The sequence below is a fragment of the Ischnura elegans genome, chromosome 9, assembly GCF_921293095.1.
Source record: "Ischnura elegans chromosome 9, ioIscEleg1.1, whole genome shotgun sequence".
NCBI classification, from domain to species: domain Eukaryota; kingdom Metazoa; phylum Arthropoda; class Insecta; order Odonata; family Coenagrionidae; genus Ischnura; species Ischnura elegans.
In genome coordinates, this window is record NC_060254.1 from 73884487 (window position 1) to 73898812 (window position 14326).

Here is a 14326-nt window from a genome sequence, read left to right on the forward strand (position 1 = left end):
TTTACCCCCCTTAATACAATTTATCTTTTTTCCCATTCCCCATGGTATATCTAGTCATGCCCGTTTGCAGTCCTATTGACAAGCAGGCGGCTCACAATATGATACGTCAGTGTATAACCCAAAATACACCACGGATTCTATGGGTAGAATGTATCTTTTTCCCTTTCTTAATGGTTTGAACGTTAACTAGTTATCCCCGCTTGCAGTCTTCTTGACTAGCAGGCGGCTCAAACTATGATACGTCAGTGTATAACCCAAAATACACCTCGGATAATAGAAGTAGAATGTAGTTTTTTTCGTCACTGTTTGAGCGTGGTCTGATCGGACACGTTTGCAGTATTATTGAATTGCAGGCGGCTCACAATGTGATACTTCAGTGTATTATCCAAACTACACCACGGATTATAGGAAAAAAATGTAATTTTTTTCTCACTTTCGTCTTTGTTTGAGCGTTTGTGGTCTGATCGTGCCCATTTGCTGTCCCATTGACTAGCCAGAGGCTCACAAAATGAGATACAAAAGTGTATTATCCAAAACACGCCAATGATAAGATGTTACTTGGCGTGATGCGGGTGCAATTAAGGTGTGCTGTGCGCTTTAGATACATACATATTCTCATGATACCTATGTGGAGCAGCATTGCTTTCATGACGATACATCCACGATGTCTTACTGTGGTTATTCAGCCCATTACTTCTTGTGCATCCAACAGTGTGCGTGTGATTGTTTGAAATATCTAGTGGTTGGACGCTTTATCTATTTTTCTGTGTGATTTCTTCCATTCTATCTTCCCTTTTAGTTTCATTCGTGACGACAAATGTGACCCCCTTTCGTCTTAAGTGGAACAGTGGAACGTGGTATAATCCCTTCTCATTTAGAGCTAAACGCATATTTAATACCTTAGACTGATTCGGCAGCGGTGGAAAAGAGAGACTAGATATATAAGCGTTGAGTATGTGATCTTCAATGATCGTTTCATATTCCTCCCTCAATTGTCTGCTGTGGGAGCACCTCATCTGCCCCCGCTACGATTAAAGGCGACACCTCTCGCCGTATCTCGGCAAGTCACTGCTTTTCGAGGCCATCCCTCTGTTGATGCACGAAAGATAATGAACTGATCGATCATTAACTGTGGGTTTATCTGTCGTTTTCCCGTGATCGAGAGAGTTAAATAATTTTATGGACAACAGGGGTGTTGTGCTGTGAACCTTGTGTCCCATGCTGGAGGCGGGTTATATTCTTTTTTTCGTCCATTAAATTGGCAGCGATCGATCACTCCGGTTTTGCTCGTACGCTAGGAATATATAGTGAAAGGGCGATGCTGTTGAATTCCGTCTTGTATTTTTCACAGATAGTGACGCACTGTGCTCTTATCTGAAGATCGCTGAATGTTCAAAATGTAGGTTTGAACGATCGACCTGTTTTTGATGTTTTTTGGCTTATTTTTATTGTTATGTCACATTTTTATGTAGACCTCACGTCGCTGACATCGTATTCGCGGTATTTTCCATATTTTCGGTATGTATTTTATATTTCGTGCTTATGGATGTTCGTAAAGTTACATCCTTCCCGTCCTGGTTAAAAGCGATAGCCTCACTATTCTGTCTCACATCTACATTTCTGATATTGTGACGCATTTTGATCATATCTGGACATAGCTTATTGTGCATTTCGATGGCTAAGTCCTAACTACACGTATCTCAAAATTTGGCCGGTTTGACATAGGTATCTTAAAAAATGTGTAATAACATTAAAAAATAAAATTCAACCAAAAATCAATTCTTTGTTGGCAAATGTATGCTTCTTTTTCAGTTTTATGAATTTTTGGTTTGTAATTTCAGTGTACAATTAGAAAAAAATAATCTTTTTTTTTGCTCTCCTGAAAAGTTGCTATTTTTGAGATACGTGTTGTTAGAACATAGCCATCGATATGTAGGTGTGAATGGTCGAAGTATTTTTTTACGTCATTTCTCTTTCATTTACTGTTTTATCACTTTCCAATAGACCTCACATCGTATTTGCGTCCATATTTTCAATTTTAAAGTCTTGTATATTTCATATTGTGGGCATTCGTAACGTTTCCGGCCTGATAAAAGTGATAGTCTCACGTGAGTCGTTTGAGTGGGTTATTCCCTCTCCGACAAAAGTTGCGAGTTTTTTTTTCTTCCCGCGAGTCCACCCCATGTCCTGGTCTTTCTCTCTTTTTTTTGCGGTGCGATTCGGTTTATTTATATATTCTTGGCACCTCAAAGGCAGTCTCTCACGAACCCCGTCTTGTGTCTGTTAGATCGCCGACTCCCGATATTTTCTGTGCGCGCGGAAATTTTTAATGGAGGTTTTTTCTCCACTATAGGTATATGCGGCCTCCCTGCTGCTCTCTCGACTCTTTTTTTTTTTAACGGAAAGAAAAAAAAAGGTGTCAAACTCGTCGGGATGCAGCGGCTAAATTGGGGAACTTTTGTATTCCTTTTAAGGGTGTTCCGTGTTATTGGTGTCACACACACGCCGGGTGCCGAGACTCGATATGGCGAATTGAAAAAAATAAAATTATCATCATCTACATCTACATCTACAAATTACCCTGCGAGCCACCTCTAGGGTGTTTGGCAGGGGGTGATCAATCACCAGCATGCAGCATGCATTTGGACTCCCACATGCACACCACACCGTCCAAGAAACGTCCCGTATAATAACAAACTATACTACTATATGCTGTTAGAAATAGAATATAGAATAGAAATTCAGAAACATTCAGTAAGTTTTACATAGGTTAGTAGGCTAGACTACAAGTCATGCAATCTATTTACGCGCTCTATTGCTGCCGTTATAATCTCTTATTGATCGTGGAAAAAATGACATTCGGAATCTGTCTGTTCTGCAATCTATCTCTCTTATTTTATTTATATGATCTGATCTTCCGTAGTACGTTGGCGTCCGCAAGATATGGTTAACTTCGTCAGAAAAGACACTGCTCTTGAATTTATCATTTATCATCGTCATTATTGACTCTTTCTCTCCCTCTGCATTTGCCATTTTGAGATTTCACCCCTCCACCCACCCCCTCTTTTCTCACTCGTTTGTGTGATGAGACTTAAAGAGGAGGGGGCGTTCAGAACCTTGGTCGATGATTCTCGTTTCAAATGCACTCTCCACGCACGACACGAAACTTGTGAGTGTTTGCCGGAGATAAAAGAATAACACGGTATTTACACCTGACTGATATCTTGTCTTTTCGTGTTTTTTTTGCCGTTCTCTCGTATCACCACCGTGAGGAGGGCGTATAGATTGAAGTAGGCCATGGGTTAATCCTTCCTTTCACTTAAAACCCTTTTAGGGTGGGGTTACGAAGACAATGAAATTGTTTTTAGGAACTTCTTTCGAGAGAAATTTTATGTATTTTACTCGTTTCAGCGTTTACAATACCTCTTCAAGTATATTTTATGAGTTTGTAAGTTTTACAGCCTTCAAAATGCAATTTATGCAGAGACTTTTAGCTAGCATGTAGAACTACAGCGTATTTGCTGCTGGATAGCAGTAGGTATCTGGGGTATCACATTCAATTCGGCAATAAAACCGTTCCACCTAGTCAAGCCAAGGCTGGATATCAGGGTAAATTATTGAACACGTAAGTTCTTCATCAAGAATGCAATCCATGCATAACTTTCTTTTCCTTGTATTGGTGAGTAAAAATATTTAGCTGCCCTCTACACCCCTAAGAGAAAATGAATCCTAAATTGTTGATTGTCGATTTCGATTGTTTGACATTTTGAGCAATCAATGGAGCGTGCTAAGCGATGAAGAATTTGTTTGTAATATATCCATGGTACCTAAAAGAAATCAGTGGATAAAATTATCCTTGGTTTGACTAGGTGGAACAGTTTTATTGCCGAATTGAATGCGATACCCCAGATACCTACTGCTATTTTTTAGTTTTTTGCAAACTAAAAAGATATTAGTTTATTTGCTTTAACTATTTTTTATGGGTTATTATAATTTGTATACCAATTTTTTCGTTCCAATAAATTAGAACGTAGATTCGCGTGAATAACCTCGTAATCAGACTCACTGAAGCACTGGGAAAATTTAAATGAATATATTTTGAAGAACTCTCCGTAATAAGCATTGATATGCGAAATCAAACCTTATCTAAGCCGATAGTGCGATAATCTTCCACGAAATTGCTGTCATTCGTTATTTGTTGGGTGGCAGCGGAAACTGTGCAAGATAAGATTCTGCTCAGCTAAAAATATAGGTGAATGAAGGTCAAGATGCATTCGGAATAAGATCATTAAGATGCATCAGAATAAAAGGAGCGTACACCATGATTAGCGTAATTCTGCGAAGCGTTTAATTTGTTGAAATTGATTGATATAGGTACTGTCGGTTTGTTTGATTTTTACAATATACTTGTTTTATAAGATCTGTGTGTTTATTATGTTGTTATTTTAAGCTTTTATTTGATGCATAATTATGCTACTGCTCCACTGCTGTGACGTGTGTTATTAAGTAAAGGATTTCACCTATTTCAATCTCAGATATACCTCATATTGCCCCAAAATTTTCAGATTTAATGGTAACTGTATGGTCATATACTAAAGTTGAAAATGTAAATGAAATCTGTTTATATCATCCATGAATTATTGATCGACCGGATTGAGCATTGACTTTAGAGCTTCATCTATTGGATACGGAGAACAGTTTAGGAATTATTTGGTAACTTTGACTCTGATTTATTGCAAAAAGGAATTGGCCTATTTTGATGACCAGAACAAATGATCTATTTACTGTTTCGCGTTTGCTTGAAGACTATAAGAATTCTGTGGATGAATTTAATTTTCCCAGCACATCGGAAATAATTGAGTCCTGTAACAGCCTATTTTCATGGTACAATAGTGAATAATATATATGTAGGTCACCCATCGCCTTATAAATATTTTATCATTTTCTAGCCAGGGTAGGCTTAGTATGCATGCAAAGTTTAGACGGTCCTGCCGACGTTAAGACGCTTTTATTCCTCTGAAATCCTTTCTACCATGGATTTCCCCTATCAGACATGAGAAAATTGAATCGCTCGAACGATCATCTCGGTGAAAGGCAATGCTGTTTGTTCATCTCCTGTCAGTATCTAGGCCGTCTTTATCTCGAAAATAATATTTTTCAAGGACTATCTATGGAATATCTTGTGGCACATGCTGATTATATGGCCAGTTTTCTGTTCACTCGCCTTCTAGCAAGATTAAATCCCGTGGACTATTCTACGGCGGGCATCCCATCTCCACCATTATTCTCGGTTTTCAGTGATTACTTGCTACGCTTTCAGTTTCTGGAAAAAAAAGTGTGTATTTTTTTACCGCAAACACGGATCTCTCGACGGCTTCCATCTTCCGTCAGGGAGGGGCATATACGACCGGTCCTTTCAACTCCGTTGGATATGGTATGTAGATGTGGCTATGTTCTTCCCATTCCTACATTTTTTCCAACGGGCCCATGTCGAACGTCGAAGGGCACCGGAAGTGAAAATGATTTCCACGTGGAGTGTGGGTTTCTCGTGGTTCATTTCCCTTTCATTCCGTGATCCTGTCTCGTCCCTTGCGGTACAGAAGTATTTACTGTGAAACATTCTATTTTGCTCTTAAATACTTCATTTCATAATGCCTAATACAAATCGTCTAGCCTCGAATTTCATCGTGTCTCCGTAGATGTTCGCTTTTCATTATTATTTCATCATTTTTCATTATTCATATTTTTTATCTACTCATAATTGGTAGAGAAAAATTGATAGGGGTCAGTTTTCACCGCTTCAAAGTGTGATAGAAGTTGTTCTAGCTTCATAGGCAGAATGGCTTCATAATTAGTTAGCAAATTTTGTCTTTGTATGTATACGGAATTATAATTTGTTAGTATGCGTTACATTTTTATGACCGTGTAGTTTTCATGTGGGGCTCCCCTTGCATGCAACATACCGGTGACTGATCACCCACTGCCAAACACCCTCGCTCGCAGGGTATTATGTAGATATAGTTGCAAAATATTCATTGCTTGTAAGGATACTCCATGCTCATGATATATGCATTGAAGTGACTAGTAATCGATGATCAATGCGATCGAAAAAAAAAGTTACTTTACCGAGAAAGCCGTGTATATCGCAACTGTTGACTTATTTCATGAAACGTTTCTGTAAGCTTCACTGGTTATTTTTGCTGGAAGCCGTGAATATATGTGTCAAGTAATTCGTCATACCACCTTAGGAGAGACTTCCGCTCTTGTTACGCGTCTGATTTTCTTAGAGGTTCTCTTCCGAATGTCTCGTAAAATCACTTCATCATCATGAATATATTTCATTTACATTTGCGTGCTATTCCGCGAGCCGCGTCAAGGACGTATGGCAAGGGGTTTTTAGGCACAATCTGCGTCTGAGGAAGCCAATGTGAATAGGTGAAGTGAATTCTTACAATAATGTGGGGGATGCTCCATTATTTTATGGTTTATCATTTCCTATTGAAAGACTGAATTTTCTTTCATTGATTTGCCTTCGCCAATCATATCCCTTATATTGTCATTCTGTGGCACCTAGAAATATATTGCGGCATGACAGTTCCCTCTAGGATGGAGTTCAAATAGTCCCTATATCACACTTCTATAAAGGCAATAAAACTCTAATCATTAAATTTTCAATCTCATTCAATCATGGTTTCCGTGAAGTTCAATTATCTAGAGATAATTAGATGATTACCCTAATAACAAAAAAATCGGCGTTCTAAATTGAAACATAGTGGGCATTTTAAAGACTTTCCTTACCTTGTAGATATCATTCTCTCGTTCAAAGTGAGGCCATATATGTCCTCTGGCAAGTTTTGTGGAGCAACGGACTTGGTTGAGAAACAAAAGATATTAACTTTGCGCATTTACTTCTGGCATCTTGGATTAGCAAACTATTTATTCTCAAATCAGAAATTGATGTCGTTTGTTGGATGTATTTTCCATTGATATTTCCTTCAGGATTCATTATCAAAATCTCTATATAGTGAGTATTTTAATTAAATAACTCTTTTGATACCACGTCTGTGTCGCTGACTATGACTCTATGAGTATCGACGCATGCGAAGCCCTATAATCGGCCATTTTAGTCTCATCCGGCAAAAGGTTCACGTTCTTTAACTACCTCAATGGACGCATCCAATGTCATTCGATGGGTTTTAACCTTCTGCTGCCAAGAATCCTGGTTTGCGTAACAAATCACGCTTGTTTCGTAAGGTTTTCAATGGCTGCGTAGGAGCCCATCCCTCGCCATCCTCGCCTGTGAGATCATTCCATTTACAACAAGGCGTCACTCGTAGCGCAGCAACAAATCCTCGAGCGTCTTGTCAAGTCCCTTTAATTAACTAAATAAGCAAGGTGATTCACGAAGAATCTGCAATAATTTAGGAGATGGTAGGGGAGACAATTTTAGGATTTTTTATTCCAATAAACATGAGGTCGCAACTTCTTCGTTACTGAGCTATGGCAACGCAACATTTTTATGCACTTTCGTTGACTTGAAAACGCCGAATAACGTGATTTGGAGTGATGTAAGGGATCTTAAACTTGTGCTGATTGTACTTGGGATATGTGTCGTTCATTTATGCTATCCACTTAGAGAATTGTAGCTTATTGTTTTACAATGGACTCCAAATTAATCGTTGACATTTCAACTACCGAGGCGATTAGCTACAACAGCAATGGAAGCTTGGCGTAATTTTCGGGTTCACTGCATATTACCGTATTCAGCGTTTTCATGGCAACTGCGAAGTACGTCCAACAATATGTTCGCGTTGCCATAGCTCAATTATTGGAGGATTAAAATTAAGGAGTGGCGACCCCACGTTTGTAGGAAAAAAATGCTTAAAATTGTCTCCTATATCACCAACCTGAAGTATTGCAGATTCCTCCTCGAACATTCTTTATATAACAGCATCTTCAAACGTCTACAAAGAAGGTGATAATGGTACACGGTGCCGTAACCACGGCTCATTTATGTTAAATTAGTATGAGAAGTGACGAATTTTATTGTCACCGATCACGAAGTTACGTTCAAGGTGAGTTTTGCATTGGCCATGACTGCTCGCGGGGATAGAATAATTATTATGGCCATGGAATAAATGCGACGGTCATTCTTATGGCCATTCTGGAGACGTAAATTCTGATTCAGCTTAAAAGTTATCGTCATAAATTCACACCATGCTCTGGCACATGATTACTGCTATACTCTATGTTCTCCTCGTCAGCTTTTAATGTGTTCGTCCTTCATTGAGGTCATCGAAAGTTTCTTATTCCTTTCTTTTTTCATTCCAATATTCTCCTCGTATTATATCATGAAAAATTAACAATTTTCCATCTTTATTTGTTCCACATCAAGTTCTTCATCGTGTCCTCGCTTGTTTACAGCGCTCTCTTTCTATCCTAATTATCCTAATCATCCCTTCCGTAATTACCTTACCTGACCACTCGATATGATTTACTTCTTTTCCATTCCTAATTTTCGATTTCTCTTCTATTTCTATCCCTATGTTGTCAGTGCATATTTCCTCGTTGACGTAAATGTGTTCCAAAATAGACACTAGTTCATTTTTACCTCAGCCCTATTTGGAGTGTTTAGACTACCCTTTTCCAACAAATAGATTTATCACCCTATCCTTTCATTTTTAACTTTGCCTCTATTTTTATGCTGATTCAGTTCTCAGGATGTTGTATCACAATCCGAGTTCTATCCTTTTCCCATTATTGCAACTGTTTTTCCTTTTTGTCTACTTCTATTTATTGAAATAAATTGTCGGGGATAAAAAAATCAAATTCTTGAGGATTTCCCTTGCCATTGTGTGCTTCAATACTGTATGTCATGAGATGTACTATAAAATTTTAATTTTGCAGCGGTGTGTTTGATAAGCCTTGCTAGGTCGAGCATCATCGAGTTCCGAGTCGTTGCGTCAGCGATGGCGTAATCAAAACATTCCTGGCGAGAGCCGAACGAAAGTAAACTCGCGACAAATGAGGCCGATTTTCTCAACGGGGTCAGTGGAATTCTTGATCGAGAGGAGAACATATTCGGATGTCGAATGACTGCCGGCGCTTATCACATTCGGATTTCATAGGCGAATATCTTACGTATTTATTCTTGTGTTAGTTAAGCGCTAAAATGTCTCTGCGGCCTTTACAATGATTGAATACATAATCTCGTTCTTTCAATAAAAAATAACCACGATGAAGGTAATACTAATATATAGTTAACAGCTATATAAATAAGCAGATATAATTCGCGCTATAACGGTGAGTTTTAACTGTTGATAGTGAAATAAATGCCGAGAGGTGGAGAGGTGATGGAGGAAATGTAAGATAAACCATTAAATGAGGTGAAAAATCTTGTTTTAATCCCTTATACCCCTTTAGCACTTTTTAAATTTATTTGAACTTCGTTGGAGAGCAATTCCAGGCGCTCTAATTGCTCTATTTTTTCCTCCATGCAAATCACGTATGCATTAGCCTTTTTTATTGTTAGTGAATTGAGATTTAGTGTATGTTCTACTTCTTTGAGCACGCTAATACGCGCACTCTTGAATAACCTGCATTGATCTTCCCGGTCCCTCGAACTGGATCGGTCATAGTTGCCCCCCACTGTCTCGAACGTTATATCCCGCGAGTGCCAAGTGCATACTAATTATTACTTAAGAGTTGGGTTGCTGTGTCACCATGGCAGTGATCTTCAGTTTCCTGGACGAAAGACCCTGCCAACGATGAATGGAATGAATGCGTCGCCGCAGGCAATCGTTCTCAATACCTTTATACGTCTACATATTACCCTTTCGATCCACTTCTAGGGTGTGTGGCTGGGGGTGAGTAACTTCCCTAACATGCTCTAAGCTAAGTATAGGTGCCATCACAATAAGTGTCCACATATTAGTAGCTAATCCAATAGCTTATATGTTATATGCTCCATGCATGTTAGTGGAAGTGAATTTTATTCCTTCGGCGCATGTTGGTGATAATTCACCAGGTGCCAAACACCTCTGTATGTTACTTGCAGGGTACCATGTATACGTAGATATATCGCAGGGGTTAAATATCGCCAAGCATGAACATTTCATCCCGCTAACGCAATATTTATGCGCAGATCTTCATGCATGTCAAACTAGGGGTAGGTAACTCAAGAAGAGTGAAGTATATATCGACCTGTTACCACTACTGGGTGTATTAGTCGTTAACATTAACTGTGTAAAAATTTTGATCGAAGGACCAAGTTTTAAATCGCGATGAAATATGTTCTAGTATTATGTAGCTCGCGGAAATAATGAATGAATTGTTGAACCTCTCCATTCTCGATTCTACAGGGGTAATCTAAATGATGAACCAATATTCAAAACGTCGTATTTTTTTCAAGTACAAATCCAAAATGAAAAAGCTTTTTATCAAAGAAAAGCTGACGTCTCAAAGTTTTTTTTCATAATATGTGATATAAATTTCATATTGTAAAATAATTAATATAAACGAATTTTTGAAAGTGGGTCCATTATTTAAAATAGCCCTGTATTAATAAATAGCTGTATTTATAAATAGCCCTGTATTTCCTTAATTTTTTCATCAGACCTGAAAATAAAGCTTTCATGAAGCGCAAGTTAACCTCCAGCTACGTGCAAGAGGAAACTGTTGATTACTGAACAGTCGGCCATTCGCCTCTCTACTGAGGATGATGAAAAAAAATAAAATAGAGTACGATCGCTTCCTCATCGCGAGATAGTCCTCCTCAATGGAGTCTTTTGTCTCGCCTCGCATACCGAGAAGTCTTGGGCTTTTTCCTCGCGGGAAGATTGGGAGCACACTTGAATCGTGAGCTCGTGTGTGTGAGTGTGTATGGGAGAATGGGGCGTTCCGACTTTTTTCGTCTCCCTCTTTTCTCGGAACGGGAGAAGTGGACGGAAAAGTTCAGCGTGGAGGAAAAGGGGGTGAGTTGGGTGCTATAAGGGAAGGGAAACTCAAGTGGGAGCGAGAGACAGCGGCGAAGACAAACTAGGGGCTAGACGAAGTGGCGGGGGAGAGCCTTTGGGTTGGTTGAAGGATACAGGTCTGGATTAGATACAGGCGGGTCTGAACCATCCCCTTTGTTTACTGCTCCCGCGGGCTGTGAGTGTACTATGGCATTGGTTGGCTTATGGGTCATCAACCACTAAGACCCGGAAGCCATGTTTATACAATCTTAAAAGGCAATTATTATTCAATATATCATTTAAAAAGTCATTAATTGTCATGTTAGCTTGCTGGTAATTTATATATTATGCTTATAGTCCGAGTCTCCTTCTATATAATTCAATATTTTCATCGATTTCAACGTCAATCATGGCTTCCATATAAATAAGTAAGGCAGGACTCTACTTCTACGAGGTTCCGTGCTAGACACCACCAGGGTGTGTGGCACGCGGTGCTTCCACGTCAGGCTTTCAGTACACATCCTAGCCTTAATCAGAAACGCGCTCGCTTGCGGGACGCAGGCCAAGCACACAGGACGTGGTCAGACTAGAAACCTGGAGAGTGCTAAGGACACGAACATGCTACCATATTGATAAAACTATTAGTTAGTATCAGAAAACAAAAAGATAGCGTAGTAATTGATTCATTTACGCAATTTATGTTTATGATTATTATTTCCTTACTCGTTGAAGAATGGCTTGACACCCTTACGAGGAGTTTGAAAGTATTATAGTCCACGGAAAAGGATGTAAGGGATAGGCACACAGGATATGGAGATACGGTGAGACCAGAAACTGGAAGAGTGGTAAGGGCACGAACTTGCTACCATGAAAATAAAACTATTAGTTAGTAATAGAAAACAAAAAGCTAGCTTAGTAAGTACTCTAGATCGTAGTAGTTGCGTTAATTATAGCATATAACACTGATAAAGAATTCGTCCTACCACATTTAGTAAAAATAATAGAATTACGAGTAAATATATATCGTATCAATCAAATAACCAAAAATTGATACCGCTTATGACTGTGATGCTTGCTTTTCTAAACAAACAACGCACTTGCGTCGCCCGAACGCGTTGTGGAGCTCGGCCATGAATTGCTCACTCGGCCACTGAGTCGCCTTTCGGTAAGACGGAACGGCAGATAAAATCACTTTAGTGTCCCTACAGCTACGCCCTTGCGGAAGTGTCGTTGAGAATTTATTTTTGTGAATGATGACACATGTTACGTAAGTGTGGCATAACTTTCCGTCAGACCTCTTCTCCCTGGGTAATTGCCCCTCACTTTCGAGGCGAAATGAAAAGCAAACGTAATGTTCCGAAGTTCCCTCGGTTCACCGCGGTGACCACTGATTTGATTTGGTGCGGTTTTCCCTCTTTCTGGTCGATATCTATTGATGGAAGTTTCCCGGCTTGGATACTGGTCCTCCTCTCTGAGACAATCTGTGGCACAGTATCTTTCGTTACTTCAACCTTGTTATTATACGGGGAAGAATTCAAGAGGAGTCCTAGAGAGTGACGCCATTAATTCTATCAATTAAGACACCGTTGCTTTGTTGAATTTATTGAATCAATCAATTGGTAATTTAAATTAAAATAAATAATCAAAAGTGTTGTCAAGGGTCAAAAGTTGTTGATTAGTTACAGGATAAGATCTACATCTACATAATACCCTGCGAGCCACCTCTAGGGTGTTTGGCAGGGGGTGATCAATCACCAGCATGCAGCATGCAATTGGACTCCAAACTCCAAAGATCAATCAGTCAAAGAGACAACAACGATGTGTTTAATTTGAGATTAATAAGATCATTATTTACATTAATACTGTGTCTGATAGAATGATCGTAAGCTTTCCCGGTGTATAGAATATAATATATAGGCGTATAGAATTGTGGAAGGTTACACTGGATTTCCACCGGGTGAGGTTCTCCAGCTCCAACTCGAAACGTCGGCCGAGATGGAACCTGAACCGATGGAAATCCCGTGTAACCTTCCACTATGTCTGATTGTTATTTATGGAGCAAAAGAGGAATTAATTCCAATAGTTATCCTTAATAGTGCGAGGAAATAATGACATTTAGAATATCTCTGTTTTGCAGTATATTTCTTCTCGTGATCACATCTACCATAGTACGACGGTAAACCTAAGATATGCTTCGCGGTAAACGCAGGATACATCAGGGTCGCCCACTGTAACTGTGTGAAGATGAATTAAAAGACGCCTCTGCGGGCTCCAATGCGTACTCTCCCCTTTATCGATGGTCGTATAAGGCTGGCCAACGTCGGGCTGCGAGGCGATAGTGGAATCATCGCTTTTATTCGCTCGTCATCTTCCAGCGTGAATCACATGTGCCCGGGGGGGATGATGCTGCGCTCGCCTGATACCGACCCTCCCCTCCGCCCTTGACAGCGTCTTCTCTCTCTCCAACTGGAGGCGAGGAGGGGACGCGAGTATCGACTTAGTGCGAAAGGAAAGGGAGCGCTATTTCCCGTAGTAATAACTACGAACTACATTATTGGCTTGTGGCAAGGGATGTTAGGATACCAGTTTTTCTTCCTCCATGTCCATCTCGGCAAGGCATCATGTATAATTATAAAAATAATAATAATATGTCTTTATTCGGGCGAGGTTGAGACTAAGAAATCCCCTCTTCCACCTAATCCCCCCACAGCGTCAATGCAAACATATTTAAAAACGGTAGATAAACGTTTAAAATTCAAAATATATACAAAATACACTGTTTGTGAAATGTCAAAAAAAGAGAAACAAGAATATGTGAACATTTTGTGTAAGAAAAAATATTTCTGTTTGTGGGACAAAAACATGAGGATAAGGGTTTAGTATCCTTCAGCGAAAAAACCCACTGCAGGAAAACGCCCACACAAGGAGGGGGGCGTGAAAAACCTGCGAAAACCTACTGAGTGAAAGCTAATGTCATGTAACATGTAAAATTCAACACAGTTAATGAGGTACAAATATTGCACATGAAATTAAGACAATCATAGGTAGCGGAATTAATCTACATCTACATAATACCAATTCCATGCTGCATGCTGGTGATTGATCACCCCCTGCCGAGCACCGTTGAGGTGGCTCGCAGGGTATTATGTAGATGTAGATGGACCCTGCGAGCCAACTCTGGGGTGTTTGGCATGGGGTGACCAATGACCAACCTGCAGCACTCATCCTAGTCTTAATTAATGGTGCATGGTTGCATCTACATCTACGTTGTGCCGAGCAAGTCACCACCAGGGTGTGTGGCACGGATTGATTTTCACACTATACATACAGCGCTCATCCTAGACTTAATCGGAAACGCGCTCGCTTGCCGG

General features: G+C 39.7%; 1 protein-coding gene across 1 annotated transcript in view; it reads left to right on the plus strand.

Annotated features, from left to right (window-relative positions):
• The window catches only part of LOC124164956, a 373915-nt gene that overhangs the window by 191621 nt on the left and 167968 nt on the right, over positions 1-14326 (plus strand). The gene's annotated exons all lie outside the window — the stretch shown is intronic.